Genomic DNA, 24,147 nt, shown 5'->3' with positions numbered 1-24,147 from the left:
CTGTGACATCTGTAGATTGAGCTGATGCAACAAGAGGCGGATTATAAATAGGACTGTGCTGAATTAGGTCAGCCACTAATGACTCCCAAAGATGTGTCAGTGTGCAATGGTGGCACTGATTGATGGTTGAAAACCACACTTACAGATTGCCTGCTGAGCGTACAAGGTGCTGGGATTTGGTTCACTTTAGTATAGTATTAACAGTTATCTATATAGCACACAATTAAGTCGCTTTTTTATGTAGTCATCAGCCCCTGACCCTGGTGGAGCTTACATTCTATATTATATTCCACATGGACACACATACATATTAGGGATTTTGTTTGTTTATTTATATATTTATTGCCAGAGCCACCTAACCTATTAGTATTTAATTGGAGTATGAGAGGAAACGGGTTGGTAACGGGTTGTCGGCGGCTGGGACCCAAGCATCGGTCACATGACCACATCCAGAGGAAACTAGTGTACCTGGTGAAAACCCAGGCAAACAAAGGGAGAACATACGTACTTAACACATATAGGGGTCTATTCATGAAGCAGTGAAAACTGTGGAGTAGTGAGCCAGTGGAGAAGTTGCCATTGGCAACCAATCAGCTTCTCTGCATAATTTTATAGTATGCAAATTATTAATGTTACTTCAATGCTGATTGGTTCTTCTCCACTGGCTCACTTCTCCACAGTTTTCACTGCTTCATGAATAGACCCCATAGAGCAGGGATTCCCAACCGCGGTCCTCAAGGCACACCAACAGTGCAGATTTTAGTGATATCCAGGCTTCAGCACAGATGGTTAAATCAAAATAACTGAGGTACTAATTAAGTCACCTGTGTTCAAGCCTGGATATCACGAAAACCAGGACTGTTAGTGTGCCTTGAGGACCGCGGTTGGGAAACACTGCCATAGAGACTCATGACCTCTGTATTTTGAGGCACCTATTCTAACCACTACCAGCCATGCTCACAAACTAATGCGAGAGACATTTTCACACACGTGAAGTAGAATATATTTTGACTAGATATGTCCCTGCCTCATAATACTGTGGAGCAAATTGCCTTGTTGAATATTTTATTTTTTTACAAAATAAACATTGTATTTACTAACAGTTACTTATATAGCACCAGCATATTCTGTTGAGCTTTACAATTGGGAATAAAACAGTAATAAACAAGACTGAGTAATAACAGACAGAAACAGAGGTAAGAGGGCGCTGCTTGCAAGCTTACAATCTATAGGGAAATAGGTATCTGATGAGGATGTAGATACGATCACGGCAGCCAGGATCCCAGCATCGGATTGCTGACCACCGGGATTCCAGCTGCCAGAATGCCAGCAGGGGGGCGATGGCTATTCCCACTGTTGGGTGTCTAGCGCAGTGAGCCCGCAATGGGCTTCATTGTGCTCGCCCCCCTGCTGGCATTCTGGTGACCGTCCGTCGGTCATGCATACCCAACGCATCTGATGCTATTGCAACTTCATGTTGCTACTCCTCCAGAGAAGCTTTATTCCTGTACCAAGATGGCCACCGAGGCTGCTAGTGAGCATGTGTGAAACCATCTTAAGACGGCAACAGTGTAAATCAGTGAGACCTGCAATTACCTGCTGATATAACCACTGTTCCAGCATCCTGCACTGCTACCTGATAACCAGAGACGGATTAAGGGGGGAGAGGGGAACAGGGGGTCAGTATCTGGGCCCCTTCATTAAGGGGGCCCCCATACCTTAATCCCAGCTGTAGCTGTGCAGAGCAGGAAGGAACTGCATGAGATCAGGGAGGTGGAGTCCGAGTAGGGGGCAGGACTACACAACCCTGCGCCAGCAGCAGCATGGGAGAGAGGAGGCAGATGAACAGTCCCATTGGGATGAAGACTATCCACAGCAGCCACTCTATAAGATAAGGTAAGAGGCACTCAGAAAGATGGCCCTGTCTGTCTATATGTACGTATATACAGTAGGTGTATGACTGTGTGTGACTGTATGTGTATATATGTGTGTCTGTATATAGGTATATGACTGTGTGTATGTGTGACAAGTATGTATAGAGGTGTAACTCTACTACTATATGTAGGTGTTTGACAGTATATATGTATGTGTGTGACAGTATGTAATTATGTATGTATGTTTGTGTATCGGTGTGTGACTGTACATATGAATGTGTTTGACCAGGGCTGCAAGGAGGGGTGTGCAGCCGTTGCGTCCACACATGACAGAATGTTTGGGGGCAGTTCCAGCTGTACATAACCTGGCATGCAGACTGCACCTCGCTCTAGCTCATGGCTCCCACACTCTGTGGGGACAGACACTATGTCTTATCCACTAGTACCATGGGAACTATTCTGCTGCTTGGAGTGTCTTTAAGACATTCTGAGCAGCAGTCTTGTGATCTGCCCATCCTCCCCTGGGGCGTTTAGTTATAAAGGCTTGAGCTCCATACAGGGGGCACGTTCAGCACAGGGTACAGCAGGTCGTTTTACGAGCTGTACGTAAGTGTAAATGTATGTGCATACCTCCTAACTGTCCCGATTCCAGCGGGACAGTCCTGCTATTTGGATACTGTCCCGCTGTCCCTCCCGCGGGCAGCAGTCTCTCGCGGGTGGTGGGACAGGTTGGGAGAACCAGTGATCACTGCTGCTCTGCTTTGCAAAGCAGCCGATGATCACTGAATAGATGCCATGCACATGCGCACGGCATCTGAACAGTGCGGGGAGGAGAGGAGTGGGCTGCCCCCAAAATAACAAAACGGGCACAAGTGAGGAAGGCATTCAGAACTGTCTCAGTGATATAAGGCCTGAGTTTGTGAATCAAGAGACTTGGTCCATGCTGTCAGTGAGGGAACTCTTGCTGATGTGCCTGTTAAGATGAACGGATCAAAGTCACGTGATATGTTGATGTTTTCTTTTCACGGTGTTACAAGAAAGCTTTTTTTTTTAAATGTTTGTGTAAAATAAAGAAGCTTATTGAAAGGGGAGTGTGCTACTGTGCAGACTCTGTGCTGCTACTCCTCCAGGGAAGCTCCATTCTTTGTACCAAGATGGCTGCTGAGGCTACTACTGAGAATGTGCAGAGCCATCTTGAGACGTGTAAAAGTGCCACAGTGGAAGACAGTAGTTTTTCACTTAGTTCCCGTGAGACCTGCAATTTCCTGCTGATATTACCAATATGCCAGCATCCCGTACCACTACCTAGTACCTACATACATACATACATACAACAGTTGGTGAACTTTATGACACCCCACTTCGCTGAAGCTCTGCTTCATCTACCAGTGGGGGTAATTCCAAGTTGATCGCAGCAGGAATTTTTTTAGCAGTTGGGCAAAACCATGTGCACTGCAGGGGGGCAGATATAACATTTGCAGAGAGAGTTAGATTTGGGTGGGTTATTTTGTTTCTGTGCAGGGTAAATACTGGCTGCTTTATTTTTACACTGCAATTTAGATTGCAGATTGAACACACCACACCCAAATCTAACACTCTCTGCACATGTTATATCTGCCTCCCCTGCAGTGCACATGGGGGGTAATTCCAAGTTGATCGCAGCAGGAAATTTTTTAGCAGTTGGGCAAAACCATGTGCACTGCAGGGGGGGCAGATATAACATTTGCAGAGAGAGTTAGATGTGGGTTATTTTGTTTCTGTGCAGGGTAAATACTGGCTGCTTTATTTTTACACTGCAATTTAGATTGCAGATTGAACTCACCACACCCAAATCTATCTCTCTCTGCACATGTTATATCTGCCTCCCCTGCAGTGCACATGGTTTTGCCCAATTGCTAACAAAGATCCTGCTGTGATCAACTCAGAATTACCTCCATGGTTTTACCCAACTGCTAAAAAAGTTCCTGCTGCGATCAACTTGGAATTACTCCCAGTGTGTATAACATTGAGCACAGCTGTACCTGCTTTATCTTCAATAAATTCACTCTACTGATTAAGTTAAAATGCTGCTTGTTGTTGTAATGTAAGGCATCTACTGGAGTGAACAGAAACTTTACTTCATCCTCAAGCCTGTGCACATATATTTCCAACATCTGATGTACAAGGATAAGTGCTACATATTGCATATTGGGCCTGCCAGACTGCAGAGGTGCTTCATAGGCTGTATGATCCAGTCACACAGCAATGTTGGCCTGAGGTGAGTAGCTTGTGTGACTCTCGAAAGAAAGAACATACGTAAAGTTATGTGTGGACAAAGTAGAGGGGAGGGGTAATGGAGTAGAAAATATTGTGGAGGTGATGTGGGTGTTTCTGAAATGTAATACGCTTTTCTGAAGAGTTGAATTTTCAAGAAACACTTGAAGGATTTTATCATGAGTTAACAGTATGGAACCATGGGTTCGTGGAGGGACGTGCCCCACACCCTGCACCAGGGCCAGATTAAGGTTGGTGGGGGCAGCAGCTTCACAGCAGCGCACGCCGGCAGCTCAGTCAGTGTCTCGCGGGGTAGTGAAGTGAAATCCCGCGAGACACTGACTGAGCCGCTGGCGTGCGTTACGGAGTCACACATTAGGGGCCCCCACAGACAGCATTTTAAATCGGAGCAGTCTCTGTCAGCAGCCGCCGAGGAGCTCAGTGTACAGAGCTTCGTGTACACTCTGTACAAGGAGCTCCTCGGTGGCTGCTGAGGGAAACTGCTTCGATTTGTAACGCAGTGTGTGGGGGCCCCGGGACGGCCGCCCTTGTCGCCCCTAGGATAATCCGGCTCTGCCCTGCACCCAGGATTGACCACTGTGCCTATCCATGCAACACACCAGCTCCTTATGTTCATCTTGCAGGACCATCTTTCTAGTAGAGATGTGCGGCTGGTACTTTTCGTGTTTTGGTTTCTCTATCGTCCTAGTGGATGCTGGGGTTCCTGAAAGGACCATGGGGGATAGCGGCTCCGCAGGAGACAGGGCACAAAAAGTAAAGCTTTAGGATCAGGTGGTGTGCACTGGCTCCTCCCCCTATGACCCTCCTCCAAGCCTCAGTTAGATTTTTGTGCCCGGCCGAGAAGGGTGCAATCTAGGTGGCTCTCCTAAAGAGCTGCTTAGAAAAGTTTAGCTTAGGTTTTTTATTTTACAGTGAGTCCTGCTGGCAACAGGATCACTGCAACGAGGGACTTAGGGGAGAAGAAGTGAACTCACCTGCGTGCAGGATGGATTGGTTCTTGGCTACTGGACATTAGCTCCAGAGGGACGATCACAGGTACAGCCTGGATGGTCACCGGAGCCTCGCCGCCGGCCCCCTTGCAGATGCTGAAACGAGAAGAGGTCCAGAATCGGCGGCAGAAGACTCCTCAGTCTTCTTAAGGTAGCGCACAGCACTGCAGCTGTGCGCCATTTTCCTCTCAGCACACTTCACACGGCAGTCACTGAGGGTGCAGGGCGCTGGGAGGGGGGCGCCCTGGGAGGCAAATGAAAACCTTTTTTGGCTAAAAATACCTCACATATAGCCTCCGGGGGCTATATGGAGATATTTAACCCCTGCCAGAATCCGTTAAGAGCGGGAGACGAGGCCGCCGAAAAAGGGGCGGGGCCTATCTCCTCAGCACACAGCGCCATTTTCCCTCACAGAAAGGCTGGAGGGAAGGCTCCCAGGCTCTCCCCTGCACTGCACTACAGAAACAGGGTTAAAACAGAGAGGGGGGGCACTAATTTGGCGTTAGAAATATATAAAAAAGATGCTATAAGGGAAAACACTTATATAAGGTTGTCCCTATATAATTATAGCGTTTTTGGTGTGTGCTGGCAAACTCTCCCTCTGTCTCTCCAAAGGGCTAGTGGGTCCTGTCCTCTATCAGAGCATTCCCTGTGTGTGTGCTGTGTGTCGGTACGTGTGTGTCGACATGTATGAGGACGATGTTGGTGAGGAGGCGGAGCAATTGCCTGTAATGGTGATGTCACTCTCTAGGGAGTCGACACCGGAATGGATGGCTTATTTAGGGAATTACGTGATAATGTCAACACGCGCCAAGGTCGGTTGACGACATGAGACGGTCCAGACGTCTCAAAAACACCGTCAGGGGTTTTTAAAACGCCCGTTTACTTTAGTCGGTCGACACAGACACAGACAGGGACACTGAATCCAGTGTCGACGGTGAATAAACAAACGTATTCCTTATTAGGGCCACACGTTAAGGGCAATGAAGGAGGTGTTACATATTCTGATACTACAAGTACCACAAAAGAGGGTATTATGTGGGATGTGAAAAAACTACCGTAGTTTTTCCTGAATCAGATAAATTAAATGAAGTGTGTGATGATGCGTGGGTTCCCCCCGATAGAAAATATGGGCGGTATACCCTTTCCCGCCAGAAGTTAGGGCGCGTTGGAAAACACCCCTTAGGGTGGATAAGGCGCTCACACGCTTATCAGAACAAGTGGCGGTACCGTCTATAGATAGGGCCGTCCTCAAGGAGCCAGCTGACAGGAGGCTGGAAAAATATCATAAAAAGTATATACACACATACTGGTGTTATACTGCGACCAGCGATCGCCTCAGCCTGGATGTGCAGAGCTGGGGTGGCTTGGTCGGATTCCCTGACTAAAAATATTGATACCCTTGACAGGGACAGTATTTTATTGACTATAGAGCATTTAAAGGATGTATTTCTATATATGCGAGATGCACAGAGGGATATTTGCACTCTGGCATCAAGAGTAAGTGCGATGTCCATATCTGCCAGAAGATGTTTATGGACACGACAGTGGTCAGGTGATGCAGATTCCAAACGGCACAAAGGTGTATTGCCGTATAAAGGAAGAGGAGTTATTTGGGGTCGGTCCATCGGACCTGGTGGCCACGGCAACTGCTGGAAAATCCACCGTTTTTACCCTGAGTCACATCTCTGCAGAAAAAGACACCGTCTTTTCAGCTTCAGTCCTTTCGTCCCTATAAGAGTCATATCTGCCCAGGGATAGAGGAAAGGGAAGAAGACTGCAGCAGGCAGCCCATTCCCAGGAACAGAAGCGTTCCAACCCTTCTGACAAGCTCTCAGCATGACGCTGAGACCGTACAGGACCCCTGGATCCTACAAGTAGTATCCCAGGAGTACAGTTTGGAATGTCGAGACGTTTCCCCTGCGCAGGCTCCATGAAGGCTGCTTTACCAAGGTCTCCCTCCGACAAGGAGGCAGTATGGGAAAAAATTCACGAGCTGTATTCCCAGCAGGTGATAATTAAATTACCCCTCCTACAACACGAAAAGGGGTATTATTCCACACTATATTGTGGTACTGAAGCCAGAAGGCTAGGTGAGACCTATTCTAAATCTAAAAAAATTTGAACACTTACAAAGGTTCAAATCAAGATGGAGTCACTCCAGAGCAGTGATAACGAACCGGGAAGAAGGGGATTATCTGGTGTCCCGAGACATCAGGGATGCTTACCTCCATGTCCCAAATTTGCCCTTATCACTAAGGGTACCTCAGGTTCGTGGTACAGAACTGTCACTATCAGTTTCAGACGCTGCCGTTTGGATTGTCTACGGCACCCCGGGTCTTTACCAAGGTAATGGCCGAAATGATGGTTCTTCTTCGAAGAAAAGGCGTCTTAATTATCCCTTACTTGGACGATCTCCTGATAAGGGCAAAGTCCAGGGAACAGTTGGAGGTCGGAGTAGCACTATCTCGGATACTGTTACAACAGCAGGGGTGGATTCTAAAGATTCCAAAATCGCAGCTGATCCCGACAACAAGTCTCCTGTGCTTAGGGATGATTCTGGACACAGTCCAGAAAAAGGTGTTTCTCCCGGAAGAGAAAGCCAGGGAGTTATCCGAGCTAGTCAGGAACCTCCTAAAATCAGTGCATCATTGCACAAGGGCCATGGTAAAAAAATGGTGACTTCCTTCGAAGCAATTCCAGTCGGCAGATTTCATGCAAGAACTTTTCAGTGGGATCTGCTGGACAAATGGTCCGGATCGCATCTTCAGATGCATCAGCGGATAACCCTATATCCAAGGACAAGGGTGTCTCTCCTGTGGTGGTTACAGAGTGCTCATCTTCTAGAGGGCCGCAGATTCGGCATTCAGTTTTGGATGTTGGTGACCACGGAGGCCAGCCCGAGAGGCTGGGGAGCAGTCACACAAGGAAAAAATTTCCAGGGAGTGTGATCAAGTCTGGAGATTTTTCTCCACATAAATATAGCTAAGGGTAAATTTATAATGCTCTAAGCTTAGCAAGACCTCTGCTTCAAGGTCAGCCGGTATTGATCCAGTGGGATAAAACATCACGGCAGTCGCCCACGTAAATAGACAGGGCGGCACAAGAAGCAGGAGGGCAGTGGCAAAAACTGCAAGGACTTTTCGCTGGGCGGAAAATCATGTGATAGCACTGTCAGCAGTGTTTCATTCCGGGAATGGAAACTGGGAAGCAGACTTCCTCAGTAGGCACGACCTCCACCCGGCAGAGTGGGAACTTCATGGGGAAGTTTTCCACATAATTGTAAACCGTTGGGAATTACCAAAGGTGGACATGATGGCGTCCCGTCTGAACAAAAAACGGGACAGGTATTGCGCCAGGTTAAGAGACCCTCAGGCAATAGCTGTGGACGTTCTGGTAACACCGTGGGTGTACCAGTCGGTGTATGTGTTCCATCCTCTGCTTTTCATACCTAAGGTACTGAGAATTATAAGACGTAGAGGAGTAAGAACTATACTCATGGCTCCGGATTGGCCAAGAAGGACTTGGTACCCGGAACTTCAAGAGCTGCTCACAGAGGACTTATGGCCTCTGCCGCTAAGAAGGGACTTGTTTCAGCAAGTACCATGTCTGTTCCAAGACTTACCGCAGCTGCGTTTGACGGCATGGCGGTGGAACGCCGGATCCTAAGGGAAAAGGCATTCAGGAAGAGGTCATTCCTACCCTGGTCAAAGCCAGAAAGGAGGTGACCGCACAACATTATCACCACATGTGGCGAAAATATGTTGCGTGGTGTGAGGCCAGGAAGGCCCCACGAAGAAATTTCAACTCGGTCGATTCCTGCATTTCTTGCAAACAGGAGTGTCTATGGACCTCAAATTGGGGTCCATTAAGGTTCAAATTTCGGCCATGTCGATTTTTCTTCCAGAAAGAAGTGGCTTCAGTTCCTGAAGTCCAGAAGTTTGTCAAGGGAGTATTGCATATACAACCCCCTTTTGTGCCTCCAGTGGCACTGTGGGATCTCAACGTAGTTCTGGGATTCCTCAAAACACATTGTTTTAAAACCAGTCAAATCTGTGGATTTGAAGCATCTCACATGAAAAGTGAACATGCTCTTGGACCTGGCCTGGACCAGGCGAGTGTCAAATTGGTGGTTTTTTTTCTCAAAAAAGCCCATATCTGTTTGTCCATTCGGACAGGGCAGAGCTGCGGACTCGTCCCCAGTTCTCTCCCTAAGGTGGTGTCAGTGTTTCACCTGAACCAGCTTATTGTGGTGTCTTGCGCCTACTAGGGACTTGGAGGACTCCAAGTTGCTAGATGTGGTCAGGGCCCTGAAAATATAGGTTCCAGGACGGCTGGAGTCAGGAAAACTGACTTGCTGTTATCCTGTATGCACCCAACAAACTGGGTGCTCTTGCTTTTAAGCAGACTTTTGCTAGTTGGATGTGTAATACAATTCAGCTTGCACATTCTGTGGCAGGCCTGCCACAGCCAAAATATGTAAATGCCCATTCCACAAGGAAGGTGGGCTCATCTTGGGCGGCTGCCCGAGGGGTCTCGGCTTTACAACTTTGCCGAGCGGCTATTTAGTCAGGGGCAAACACGTTTGTAAAATCCTACAAATTTGATACCCTGGCTAAGGAGGACCTGGAGTTCTCTCATTCGGTGCTGCAGAGTCATCCGCACTCTCCCGCCCGTTTGGGAGCTTTGGTATTATCCCCATGGTCCTTTCAGGAACCCCAGCATCCACTAGGACGATAGAGAAAATAAGAATTTACTTACCGATAATTCTATTTCTCGGAGTCCGTAGTGGATGCTGGGCGCCCATCCCAAGTGCGGATTATCTGCATTACTTGTACATAGTTACAAAAATCGGGTTATTATTGTTGTGAGCCATCTTTTCAGAGGCTCCGCTGTTATCATACTGTTAACTGGATTCAGATCACAGGTTGTACAGTGTGATTGGTGTGGCTGGTATGAGTCTTACCCGGGATTCATAAATCCTTCCTTATTGTGTACGCTCGTCCGGGCACAGTACCTAACTGAGGCTTGGAGGAGGGTCATAGGGGGAGGAGCCAGTGCACACCACCTGATCCTAAAGCTTTACTTTTTGTGCCCTGTCTCCTGCGGAGCCGCTATCCCCCATGGTCCTTTCAGGAACCCCAGCATCCACTATGGACTCCGAGAAATAGAATTATCGGTAAGTAAATTCTTATTTTTGGTTCTAATTCCACTTTCGTGTTTTGGTTTGGTTTTTGGATCTGGATGGTTTTTAACAAAACAAACATAAAAACAGCTAAAATCACAGAATTTGGTGGTAGTTTTGCTCCTACGGTATTATTAACCTCAATAATAATCATTTCCAGTCTATTCTGAACACCTCACACCTCACAATATTGTTTTCAGGCCAAAAGGTTGCACCGAGGCTGCTGGATGACTAAGCTAAGCGACACAAGTGTACGGCACAAACACCTGGCCCATCTAGGAGTGGCACTGCAGTGGCAGACAGGAGGGCAGATATAAAAAAAAAAAGTCCCCAAACAGCACATGATGCAAAGAAAAAAAAGAATTGCAATGAGGTAGTTGTATGACTAAGCCAAGCGACACAAACAATTGGCCCATGATCTAGGCGTGGCACTGCAGTGGCAGACAGGAGGGCAGATATAAAAAAAAAAAGCCCCAAAACAGCACATCATGCAAAGAAGAAAGAATTGCAATGAGGTAGTTGTATGACTAAGCCAAGCGACACAAACAATTGGCCCATCTAGTAGTGTCACGCAGTGGCTGAATGTCGGGAGTGGGCCGCAATTGTTCGGTCCACTGACAGCATCTCCAGCACGCTCCAGTCACTTTAAAAAAAATCTGCAATTGGTGGACTTATACGGCAGTACCCCAGGACTAATACAGCAGTACCCCTGGACTCGTACAGCAGTGTCACACAGGATGGCACTTTTCAAAAACTAGGCCCCAAACAGCACCTCATGCAAAGATGTCGAAGAGGTGCAATAAGGTAGCTGTATGACTAAGCCAAGCGACACAAACAATTCCAACTGGAATTATACGTCCAAATCACTGTAATTAATTGGCAAGATCACTGTAATTAATAATTATAAGTCACTGAAATTAATTGGCAAAATCACTGTAATTATACGCCCAAATCACTGGAATTAAATGGCAAAATCTCGCTATCGCCTGCCTAGTGAAGTGGAATCTAGATGGGATTTGCTATCAGGGACACAATACCTCCATCAATTGTCTAAATCCCACTGCACTAATGGCGGATACCGGGCGCACGTCTAACACCGACATAAGTGTCAAGGCCTCAGTTATGAGGGCTTCCATCGTCATGTGAAGCTGAACCACTAGTCATGAACATAGGCGAGGGCCTCAGCCGTTCCTTGTCATTCCATGTCATAAATGGCATATTGGCAAGTTTACGTTTCTCATCAGACCATTTAAATTTCTTTTTTGGGGTCTTTTTACTGAACTTTGGCTTTTCGGATTTTACATGCCCTCTACTATCACATTGGGCATTGGCCTTGGCAGACGACGTTGATGGCATTTCATCGTCTATGTCATGGCTAGTGGCAGCAGCTTCAGCACTAGGAAGAAGTGGTTCTTGATCTTTCCCTATTTTATCCTCCAAATTTTTGTTCTCCATTATTTTTTTGGAGTTATATAACACAATATGCGGCACAGGAATGGCTGATGGCCAAGACACTACCACTGGTCTGATGCAGAACAATACAACAACACTGTAAGAGACTTGTTGTTGTTGTTATAATTATTATAATACTGTAGCAGTGGACATATAGTAGCAGCGTATACCACTGTGACTGCCTCGTCACTGGAATGACTGATGAGACAGGACACTACCACTGGTCTGATGCAGCACAACAGGTTGTTGTTGTTATAATTATTATACTGCAGCAGTGGACATATAGCAGCAGCATATATCGTCACTGGAATGACTGATGAGAAAGGACACTACCACTGGTCTGCACAACACAGCACCACTTTTATACAGCTACACTGGATATATGGCAGCAGAGAATATGTATCTGGCACAGTGGGGCAATGTATCTGGCACAGTGGGGCAATGTATCTGGCACAGTGGGGCAATGTATCTGGCACAGTGGGGCAATGTATCTGGCACAGTGGGGCAATGTATCTGGCACAGTGGGGCAATGTATCTGGCACAGTGGGGCAATGTATCTGGCACAGTGGGGCAATGTATCTGGCACAGTGGGGCATGTATCTGGCACAGTGGGGCATGTATCTGGCACAGTGGGGCAATGTAACTGGCACAGTATCTGGCAATGTATCTGGCAATGTATCTGGCAATGTATCTGGCACAGTGGGGCAATGTATCTGGCACAGTGGGGCAATGTATCTGGCACAGTGGGGCAATGTATCTGGCACAGTGGGGCAATGTATCTGGCACAGTGGGGCAATGTATCTGGCACAGTGGGGCATGTATCTGGCACAGTGGGGCAATGTAACTGGCACTGTGGGGCAATGTATCTGGCAATGTATCTGGCAATGTATCTGGCAATGTATCTGGCACGGTGGGGCATTGTATCTGGCACGGTGGGGCATTGTATCTGGCACGGTGGGGCATTGTATCTGGCACGGTGGGGCATTGTATCTGGCACGGTGGGGCATTGTATCTGGCACGGTGGGGCATTGTATCTGGCACTGTGGGACAATGTAACTGGCACTGTGGGCCATTTTCAGTGGCCACACCCCTTCTGGTGCGTGGCCACACCCCTTCTGGTGTGTGGCCACGCCCATTTTTTCGGTGCGCGCACATGCTTCTTTTGCTGTGGGGTTGTTTTTTTTTTTGGGGGGGGCGCTATTTTCCATCTTCCCCTGGGCTCCAAAAGCCCCAGCTACGCCTCTGCTGGTCTGCACAACACAGCACCACTTTATACAGCTACACTGGATATATGGCAGCAGAGAATACCAACATTGTGACTGGCTGGACTGATGCAGCACAATGCACTGACTACACTTGACTGGACAGCACAACACAGCACAAGACTCGCCACCCCACTTTCCTGCCCCCACACAGACACTGAACACTGAGAACACATCCTCTCAATACACTCTCCGAGACTGGAGTGAAAATGGCCGCGACGCGTGGCTCCTTATACGGTATCCAAATCCCGCGAGAATCCGACAGCGGGATGATGACGTTTTGCCGCATTTGGGTTTCCGAGTCAGGCGGGAAAACCCGAGCCTGGCTCGGATCCGGACTCGGAATGCAAAGTCCGGTAGGGTTCGGTTCTCTGAGAACCGAACCTGCTCTTCTCTACTTTCTAGTGATTTCTAGTTCAGAAAGATGACATGCAAGGAAGCTAGCAAAGACTTTGGCGCTGTGCTCTCTTCGGTACAAATGTCCTATTTCAGTGTGAGATCATGAAAAACTGCCCAAAACCCTTAATTCACTTTTTAAGTCACCCAGATCACATACTTATAATTACAATATTCCCATACTTATAATTGGAAATGTGATCGGGGCAAATTTACTAAACTAAAACTGCGGGGGGAAAAAGCAGTGAGCTTCAGCTGGCGTAATCACAGGGCTCACTGCGATATGCAGCCTTCTGCAGAGCTTTCGCAGATGGACACACAAGTTGATCGCTGCTTAAAATATACTCGCATCCCCCAGTGATCAGTGGTCCATGCTCTGGTGCTTTTCTCAGGCATCGATCAGCTGATCTCTGGCTCCTGCACTCTGACCCCAGTCGTCTGACACTATAAACCGGCATTTGCAGTGTCAGATGACCAGGACACAGTACAAGAGAAAGAGATCACATGACCAAAGCCTGAGGAGCGCACCGGAGCACCGATCACCAGGTAAGTATGCAGGGAAGGGGGGCAGTGGCGCAGGAGGGGGAGCTAGTCATGATGGGGGGTCGACCCAGCAGCGGCGGTAGTGGTGATGCATGCGCAGCACGCACTCAGGGTATTTTTCATGAAAAATACCCTGATAATGCTGCAGCGATGCTTTGCATGCTAGCTCTGTCCCTGCATGCCATTATTGACACATCCATGCAATGTAATCAATAATCGCATTGAGAGTTTGGTCGATTTTATCACCTGTCATCTGCATTAATTGGCCCCTTAATGTATAATGGAAGGCATTAAACAAAGGGTGCATCTTGAAGAAACCGCTATTAAGTTATTTTTTAAATAGCAAATACATATTCAGCAGTACTTTTACAGAGAATATTCACATCAGTCGTTTGCATGTTTTGCAAGCATGGGAAGAAAGTCCTGTAATCGGGAATGGGAGCAGGTAATTTGCAGTCCTGTGCAGGTGTTGAAAAATCTCCAGACAAATGGAGACATACCTGTGTGGAGCCAGAAAAATTATTTGAGGATATAACGATATTCCAATTATCCAGCAATGAAAGAGTAGTCACAGCCAAACTCAGTGGAAAACAAGCCTAACATGTTTCCCTGTACCAGAGATGATCATCAGAGGCATTATGAAATCCAAGAATGTCACGTATATAAACACCCCACATACCATTATTAAAATAAAGAAGAAAACTATGGTGGGTGGATCTGATATATATTATTCTGACACAGTTTTCGGTGTAAAAAGATAATAGAAGCAATTGGAGACAAGGTGAAAATAGGATTTTAATTACGGTACCTACCGGTAAATCCTTTTCTCATAGTCTGTAGAGGATGCTGGGGTCCATTTTAGTACCATGGGGCATAGACGGTTCTGCATGAGCCTTCGGCACTTTAAGACTTTTCAACAGTGTGACTGGCTCCTCCCTCTATGCCCCTCCTCCAGACCTCAGTATAGGAACTGTGGTCGAGGAGACGGACAACTTCGAGAGAAGAATTTACATTAAACTAGTGGCGAGATTCACACCAGCTCACACCATACAAAACATGCCGCCTAACATGACTTTCAACATAACCCATGCTAACGTGCATGCATAACGTAACAGCAACAGCTGTGAACATCTTAACACATGAGAACCTGTGTAAAAAGATAAAATGTAATTCTGCAGGAAAACTGAGCACTGGGCGGGCGCCCAGCATCCTCTACGGACTACGAGAAAAGGATTTACCGGTAGGTAATTAAAATCTTATTTTCTCTTACGTCCTAGAGGATGCTGGGGTCCATTTTAGTACCATGGGGATGTACCATAGCTCCCAGTACGGGTGGGAAAGTGCTAATGTTCCTGCAGAACTGACTGACCAAACTGAAGGTCGTCAGCAGCCAAGGTGTCAAACCTGTAAAACTTAGCAAACGTGTTTGCCCCTGACCAAGTAGCTGCTCGGCAAATTTGCAACGCCGAGACACCCCGGGCAGCCGCCCAGGAAGAACCCACTTTCCTTGTAGAGTGGGCCTTTACCGAACTCGGTAACGGCAATCCTGCCGTGGAATAAGCGTGCTGAATGGTACCTCCGATCCAGCGCGCAATAGTCTGCCTAGAAGCAGGACCCCCAATCTTGTTGGGGTCATAGAGGACAAACAAAGATTCTGTTTTCCTTATCTGAGCCGTTCTTGCAACACAAGTCCTCAACGCTCTGACGACATCCAAGGACTTTTGAAACGGCCACTGGCACCACCACAGGTTGGTTGATATGTAAATAAGACACAACCTTAGGAAGAAAATGCTGACGCGTCCACAGTTCAGCTCTATCTTCATGAAAAATCAAATAAGGACTCTTGTGTGACAGAGCCCCTAATTCAGACACTCATCGGCTTGAGGCCAAGGCCAACAGCATGAGCACTTTCCAAGTGAGAAACTTCAACTCTACCTCTTGTAGAGGCTCAAACCAGTCTGATTTAAGGAACTGCAATACCACATTAAGATCCCATGGCGCCACAGGAGGCACAAAGGGAGGTTGGATGCGCAGAACCCCCTTCACGAACGTCTGGACCTCAGGAAGGGAAGCCAACTGTTTCTGAAAGAAAATGGACACAGCCGAAATTTGGACCCTAATCTCAAGCCAGCATCCACACCCGCCTGTAGAAATAGGAGAAGACGTCCTAATTTAAACTCCACCGCAGGAGACTTCTTGGATTCACACCAAGATACATATTTTCTCCAAATACGATGGTAATGTTTGGACGTTACCCCTTTCCTGGCCAGAATAAGTGTGGGAATGACTTCATTGGGAATACCCTTACGGGCTAGGATCTGGCGCTAAACAGCCATGCCGTCAAATGCAGCCGCGGTAAGTCTTGATAAACAAACGGCCCCTGCTAAAGCAGGTCCTTGCGAAGAGGAAGAGGCTGAGGATCTTCCAGTAATAACTCCTGAAGATCTGGATACCAAGCCCTCCTTGGCCAGTCTGGAGCAATGAGAATTGCTCGAACCCTTGTTCTTCTGATGATCTTGAGAACTTTTGGTATTAGCGGAAGTGGAGGGAACAGATACACTGACTGAAAACACCCACTGGGTCACCAGTGCATCCACTGCTACTGCTTGTGGGTCTCTTGACCTGGAACAATATTTCTGAAGCTTCTTGTTGAGACGTGATGCCATCATATCTACTTGAGGAACGCCCCAACGATCTGCTATCTCTGCAAAGACTTCTGGGTGGAGGTCCCATTCTCCTGGATGGAGATCGTGTCTGCTTAGGAAGTCTGCTTCCCAGTTGTCCTCTCCCGGAATGAAAATTGCCAACAGAGCTTTTGCATGTCTTTCTGCCCAGAGGAGTATCTTTGTCACTTCTGCCATTGCCGCTCTGCTTTTTGTTTTGCCCTGGCGGTTATGTAAGCTACTGCCGTTACATTGTCTGACTGGATCTGTATGGGACGACCATGAAGAAGGTGTGCTTCTTGATGAAGGCTGTTGTACACAGCTCTCAATTCCAGAATGTTTATGTGAAGGAGTACTTCTTGACTTGACCATCATCCTTGGAAGCTTTCCCCTTGCGTGACAGCTTGCATCTGTGGTCACCAGGATCCAAGTCTGAATCCCGAACCTGCGTCCCTCCAGGAGGTGAGAACTTTGAAGCCACCACAATAGTGAAATACTGGCTTTTGTTGACAGGATTATCCTCTGGTGCATGTGTAGGTGCGATCCGGACCACTTGTCCAGTAGGTCCCATTGGAACACCCTGGCGTGGAATCGGCCAAATTGTAGCGCCTCGTAGGCCGCTGCCATCTTCCCCAGCAGGCCTAGTCCTTAGGCTGCTCCTCCATCCCCCTGCCCCATGCCTTGGACATCTCTGCTTTGCTCGCATACCACCATCAGGCTTCTACCTGCTTGCTTGCACCTCATGTCATCTGTCTGTTGCCCCTCCCCACTAGATTGTTAGCTCTTCAGAGCAGGGCCCTCTTTCCTCTTGTCTAAACCCTCTTCTTGACACATTTCACTCAACGACCATCTTTACCTGCTTTCTCTCCTGCTGGTAAAGGCTCATCTCTATCTATGGCCGCCAGCCCCAAGTAGTACAATGATTACTCCTTCGCTACTTTCATCTAAGCTGTATTATGTTTTGAGAATTGTGCTGCTCTTTGTTACCTGCACTCCATTTTTGTTATTTATTTACTGTAATGCTAAGTTTTGTCTCCCTGTACTGTCCTTTGTACGGCGCTGCGAAACACTTGTGGCGCCCTATAAATAAAATGTAATAATAATGCACTGATAAATCGATACGCATGCTGGTTTTAAAACTTGTTTGACCATCCTCTGGATCTTCAGAGCCTTTTCCACCGGTAGGAATACTTTCTGTGCTTCCGTGTCCAATATCATTCCCAGAAATTATAACCTCCTTGTGGGTTCCATTTGTCATTTTGGAAGGTTTATGATCCAACCGTGCTGTTGAAGCACCATCAGGGAAAGTGCAATGTTCTGCACTAGTTTCTCCCTGGATCTCGCTTTTATGAGGAGATCATCCAAATATGGGCTGACTTTTTGTCTCCTTTCTTGCGAAGAAGAACCATCATCTCCGCCATCACCTTGGTAAATATTCTTGGAGCCGTGGAGAGCCCGAAAGGCAATGTTTGAAACCGGTAGCGGCAGTCCTGCACCGCAAACCTCAGGTATGCCTGATGCGGCGGGTAGATGGGAACATGTAAATAAGCATCTTTGATGTCCATCAATACCAGAAATTCCTTTTCCTCCAAGCTGGAGATCACCGCTCTCAGGGATTCCATCTTTAATTTGAACCTTTCAAATAAAGGTTCAGAGTCTTTAGGTTTAAAATCGGTCTGACCGAACCATCTGGTTTCGGCACTACAAACAGGCTTGAATAAAACCCTTTTTCCTGTTGTGACACAGGAACTAAGGAAATTACGTTGTCTTGACATAATTTCTGTATTGCGTTCAGCACTTTTGCTCTGTCCTGAACAGAAGCTGGTAAGGCTGATTTGAAAAATCGGCATGGGGGGAAGGTCCTGAAATTCCAATTTGTACCCTTGAGATACTATCTGCAATACCCAAGAATCCAGATCTGAGTGAACCCAGACCTGGCTGAAAGACAGTAGACGTGCCCCTACCCGATCGTACTCCCGCAGGAGAGCCCCAGCGTCATGCTGAGGTTTTAGCAGAAGTAGCTGTTGACTTCTGCTCCTGCGAGCCTGATGGTGTTGTAGATTTTTTACCTCTTCCTCGAACTCTTCCTGCGAAGAAGGGGGTACCCTTTGCCTTTTTGGACTTGTTGGGCTGAAAGGATTGCTTCGTATGAGAATGAAATCCTTTCCTAGGTGGAGCAGCTGCGGCATGCAGAAATGCTGACTTGCCTGATGTAGTTGTTGAAATCATGGCATCCAGCTTGTCTCCAAAGAGGGCTTCTCCATTGTAAGGAAGCGCCTCAATATTCTTTTTAGATTCCGCATCCGCATTCCATTGGCGGATCCACAGCGCCCTGCGGGCTGAAATCGCCATAGCGGAGGATCTTGAACTCGGCAACCCAATATCCTTCATAGCTTCGACTAAGTAACCTGCAGCATCTTTGATATGGCGAGAGTTAGGACTATTTTATCCCTGTCAACTGTGTCTATGTTAACAAGCAAGTTGTCAGACCATTTTTCCACAGCGTTGCCTACCCACGCACAAGCAATGATGGGACTGAGCACCGTTCCGTTAGCCGTATATATGGATTTTAGGGTTGTTTCCAATTTACGGTCAGCTGGATCTTTTAAAGAGGCTGAACCAGGGGCAGGCAAAACTATTTTCTTAGACAGCCGAGAAACTGAGGTGTCTATCATTGGGGGTGTCTCCCATTTGTGCCTGTCTTCCTCAGGGAAAGGGTACGCTACACGTATCCTTCTGGGAAGGGTAAATTTCTTCTCAGGGTTAGCCCAGGATTCTTCAAAGAACGCATTCAAATCCTTTGAAGAAGGAAAAGTCACAACCTGCTTTTTATTTAATTTAAAATAATCCTTTTCCTCAGGGACCAGTGTTGTTTCAGGAAACTCCAACACTTCCTTTATAGCAACTATACATTGTGTCGACTTCAGAGTCGGAATCTGTGTCTGTGTCCCCTTGCATTATCTGGGCCAGAGACCTTTTCTGGGAACTGGATGGGACCCGGGTGGATGATATGGAGGGGTCAGTAAACAGTGCATCCTCCACAGACTGCCTCCAATATTTAGTCTGTTGTTCAGACTCAGAGAATTTCTTTGCAAGCATTGACATATTCTTTTGCAACATTCTCACCCACTCACACAGGGGAGCTATTGGGGACAGACCCACACTAAAGTCTGTCAGAGAGACACAGAGGGATCTGCCAGTCCACACACGGCGCCTTATTGTGAATTGTGGAACTATTGCCCACTTACAGCGCATATACCAATAATAGGCCCACAGACCTAATTATAATGAACACACTCTGCCCCTTCTATAACACCCTGTAGTTGTATCAGCGTTGTCATGAGGAGAACAGCATTCAGGAGCTTCACACTGGAGTTTCTGCAGGAGAAAATGGCACCCAGTGAGTGTTCTGGCAAGTCTGAGGAGAAGCCCCGCCCTTCAGCCTCAGCAATGTAATATTTATACTGGCTGGGGATGGCACATCAGAGGCTGTACATCTATGTACCCTTTTTGCCAATGAGAGTAAGGTTTTAAAATATGCCCTCAGAGCGCGCCCCCCTGCGCTCTGCACCCTTGTGCTGAGAGACATGGCGCGTGCTGCGCGTGTACCTGTATGCCGCCAACAATGACCGGAGGATACCCTCTCTGCAGGACTCTGGTAATATACTCACCAGCCTTCTGACTTCTGGCTCTGTTAGGGGGTGGCGGCAGTGCTGTGGAAGTGAATGCTGGCCAGGCTTGGGCTGTGTTCAGTACCCTTCAGGAGCTAATGGTGTCCTATCAGCGGAAGCAGAACCATTAACTAATTGAGAAGTCGGGTCCTACTCTCCCGCCCCCGGTAAGTCCCACGAAGCAGGGAAGCTGTTGTCGGCAGCTTCCCTGTAAATTAAAAAAACCTAAAAGTATTTTCTCTGACGTCCTAGTGGATGCTGGGTACTCCGTAAGGACCATGGGGTATAGACTGGCTCTGCAGGAGACTGGGCACTTTTAAAAGAAAGATTAGGTACTATATCTGGTGTGCACTGGCTCCTCCCTCTATGCCCCTCCTCCAGACCTCAGTTAGTATCTGTGCCCAGCCAGAGCTGGATGCACCCTAGGGGCTCTCCTGAGCTTCCTAGAAAATAAAATATTTGTTAGGTTTTTTTTTTTTTTTCAGTGAGATCTGCTGGCAACAGACTCACTGCTACGTGGGATTGAGGGGAGAGAAGCGAACCTACCTGCTTGCAGCTAGCTTGGGCTTCTAAGGCTACTGGACACCATTAGCTCCAGAGGCATCGAACACAGGCCCAGTCCTCGGTCGTCCGGTCCCGGAGCCGCGCCGCCGTCCCCCTTGCAGAGCCAGAAGAATGAAGAGAAGTTGAAAATCGGCGGCTGAAGACTCCGGTCTTCATTAAGGTAGCGCACAGCACTGCAGCTGTGCGCCATTGCTCCCTTAGCACACCACACACTCCGGTCACTGATGGGTGCTGGGCGCTGGGGGGGCGCCATGGGCAGCAATTAGATTACCTTACTTGGCGAAAAGCACATAATACAGTCTGATAAACTGTATATGTGCATTAACCCCCGCCATTAAAGTACATAAAAGGACAGAAGCCCGCCGCTGAGGGGGCCGGGCCTTCTTCCTCAGCACACCGGCGCCATTTTCTCTTCACAGCTCAGCTGGAAGGAAGCTCCCCAGGCTCTCCCCTGCAGTATCCTGGTACACAAAGGGTAAAAAAGAGAGGGGGGGGCACATAAATTTAGGTGCAAAACTGTGTATATAAGCTGCTATAGGGGAAAAATCACTCAGTATAGTGTACATCCCTGTATTATATAGCGCTGTGGTGTGTGCTGGCATACACTCTCTCTGTCTCTCCAAAGGGCCTGGTGGGGGAACTGTCTTCAAATAGAGCATCCCCTGTGTGTGGGGTGTCGGTACGCGTGTGTCAACATGTCTGAGGTAAAAGGCTCCTCTAAGGAGGTGATAGAGCGGATAAGTGTGTGGGAGGGTGTCTCCGTCAACAACGCCGACAGCTGTTTGGATATGTGTAAGTGCTGAGGTAAAATTATTGCACAAAAGGTTAGGGAACAGAAAGGAAATCTACCCTGGTCTATCCCTATGTCACAGAGTCCTTCAGAGTCTCTCTATGTTCACTATCCATAATAAAGTATCGACACAGAGTTTAACTCCACTGTCGACTACGATAATGCAAAGTTACAGCCAAGAGGGCTAAAAGATATTCAATATATGATTATTGGAATAAAAGATGATTTGCATATCACTGATGACTCATCTGTCCCTGACACGAGAGTACACATGTTAAGGGGAAGAATGCTGAGGTAAATTTCCCTCCTCTCATGAGGAAAAAGAGCGGGAATCTCCAGACAAGAGACGGCAGCTTCCCACAAGATAATTCTCAGGCTGTATCCTTTCCCCACTAGGGCCAGGATGTGTTGAGAATCTTCCCCTTGGGTGTCCTGTTTGCACTAGCTATTCTCAGGGATACTGCAGATAGCGTGCACATTCTAGTATACTACCCAGACCGGCGATTGTGTCGGCATGGGTTTATAGCGCTGTGGCAGCGTGGACAGGTACCTTATCAGCAGAGATTGAGACCCTAGTATGCATATAAATATTTTAAGATGCTGTCTTAAGTGATAGATATATAATTATAAAGCATGTCCAAAGGGACATGAGTATACTGGGTCCTAGAGACAAAAGCTATGTCGATTTCTGCTTGACGTGTCCTGTAGAATATACATTGGACAGATGATGCCGACTTAAGAGGCATATGGAAGGCTGAGGATTGTGTGGAGAAAGGTTCTCGGGCCTGGTCTCCACAGTTATAGCTGGTAATTCTGATATTTTGCCTTATATTCCTGCACAGCCTAGGAAAGCACGACATTATTAAATGCAGCTTTTCGAATAAAGAAACAAGAAAGTCTGAGGTGCGTCCTATCTTGTCAGAGCCGGGGGCAGAGGAAAGAAGCTGTACAACACAGCTAGTCCCCAGGAACAGAAGTCCTCCCCGGCCTCTACAAAAATTCACTGCATGTCGCTGGGGCTCCACAGGCGGAGCTAGGCCCGGTGGGGACACGCCTTCGTAAGTTCAGCCACAAGTGGGTTCACTCCCTGTTAGATCCCTGGGCAATAGAAATTGTATCGCAGGGATACAGGCTGGATTGTGAGAAGATGCCCCCTCACCGAGGACCCGGCGGGCTTCCCCCCAAGAGAGGGAGCCAGTGTTAACTGCAATTCGTAAATTGTATCTTCAACAGGTGGTGGTCAAGGGTCCCCTCCTTCAACAAGAGGGTGTTATTATTCGACCATGTTATAATCCCGAAACCAGACGGTTCGGTTAGACCCATATTGAATTAAAATCCCTGAACATATACCTGAAAAGGTTCAGGTTCAAGATGGAATCGCTAAGAGCGGTCATTGCATGCCTGAAATGAATCGGGACATAAGGGATGCATACCTTCGTGTCCCCATTTATCCACCTCATCAGGCGTACCTCAGAATTGCGGTACGGGATTGTCATTACCAATTTCACCAAGGTAATGGCTGATATGATGGTGCTCCTGCGGAAGCAAGGTGTCACTATTATCACATACTTGGATGATCTCCTCATAAAAGCAAGATCAAGAGAGCAGTTGCTGGACAGCGTATCACCTTCTCTGGCTTGTTTTAAGGACATTACATCAAAGTTGGATCAGCCTGTAGTGTGTTTTTCTACTTTAATATTGAGGGTGACTCCAAATCCAGACCTCCATGGGTTAATAAATTTGATTTCCATTGATAATTTTTGTGTGATTTTGTTGTCAGCACATTCAACTATGTAAAGAACAAAGTATTTAATAAGAATATTTAATTCATTCAGATCTAGGATGTGTTATTTTAGTGTTCCCTTTATTGTTTTGAGCAGTGTATATGTGTGTGTGTGTGTGTGTGTGTGTGTGTGTGTGTGTGTGTGTGTGTATATATATATATATATATATATATATATATATTTATTGCTACACCACACAATGGCCCTCATTCCGAGTTGTTTGCTCGCTAGCTGCTTTAGCAGCATTTCTAACGCTAGGCCGCCGCCCTCTGGGAGTGTATCTTAGCAGAATAGCGAACGAAAGATTAGCAGAATTGCTACTAAATAATTCCCTGCAGTTTCTGAGTAGCTCCAGACCTACTCCTAGACTGCGATCACCTCAGTCCGTTTAGTTCCTGGTTTGACGTCACAAACACGCCCTGCGTTCGGCCAGCCACTCCACCGTTTCTCCAGCCACTCCTGCGTTTTTACGTGGCACGCCTGCGTTTTTTAGCACACTCCCTGAAAACGGGCAGTTTCTGCCCAGAAACACCCACTTCCTGTCAATCACACTACGATCACTCGAGCGATAAAAAAACGTCACTCGAGCTTGTGTAAATCTACAAAGTTTTGTGTGAAAGTACTTAGCGCATGCACGCTGCGTACCATGCGCATTTTTGCAGTTTTTCTTACTTAATCACTGCACTGCAAAAATCGTTAG

General features: G+C 47.3%; 1 long non-coding RNA gene across 2 annotated transcripts in view; it reads left to right on the top strand.

Annotated features, from left to right (window-relative positions):
• Positions 1-1,605: 1,605 nt before the first annotated feature.
• Positions 1,606-24,147, top strand: part of LOC134911385 (uncharacterized) — a 43,386-nt gene continuing 20,844 nt past the window's right edge. The window contains exons 1-2 of one of the 2 annotated variants that reach the window (XR_010176530.1): positions 1,606-1,896; positions 3,963-4,131. This is a non-coding gene — a long non-coding RNA (uncharacterized LOC134911385). The remainder of the gene's footprint in view (positions 1,897-3,962; positions 4,132-24,147) is intronic. The other variant, XR_010176529.1, reaches the window with a different exon arrangement.

Source organism: Pseudophryne corroboree, chromosome 4 (genome assembly GCF_028390025.1).
Source record: "Pseudophryne corroboree isolate aPseCor3 chromosome 4, aPseCor3.hap2, whole genome shotgun sequence".
NCBI classification, from domain to species: Eukaryota; Metazoa; Chordata; class Amphibia; order Anura; family Myobatrachidae; genus Pseudophryne; species Pseudophryne corroboree.
Note: the sequence above shows the minus strand (reverse complement) of the source record. Positions and strands in the feature narration are given on the sequence as shown.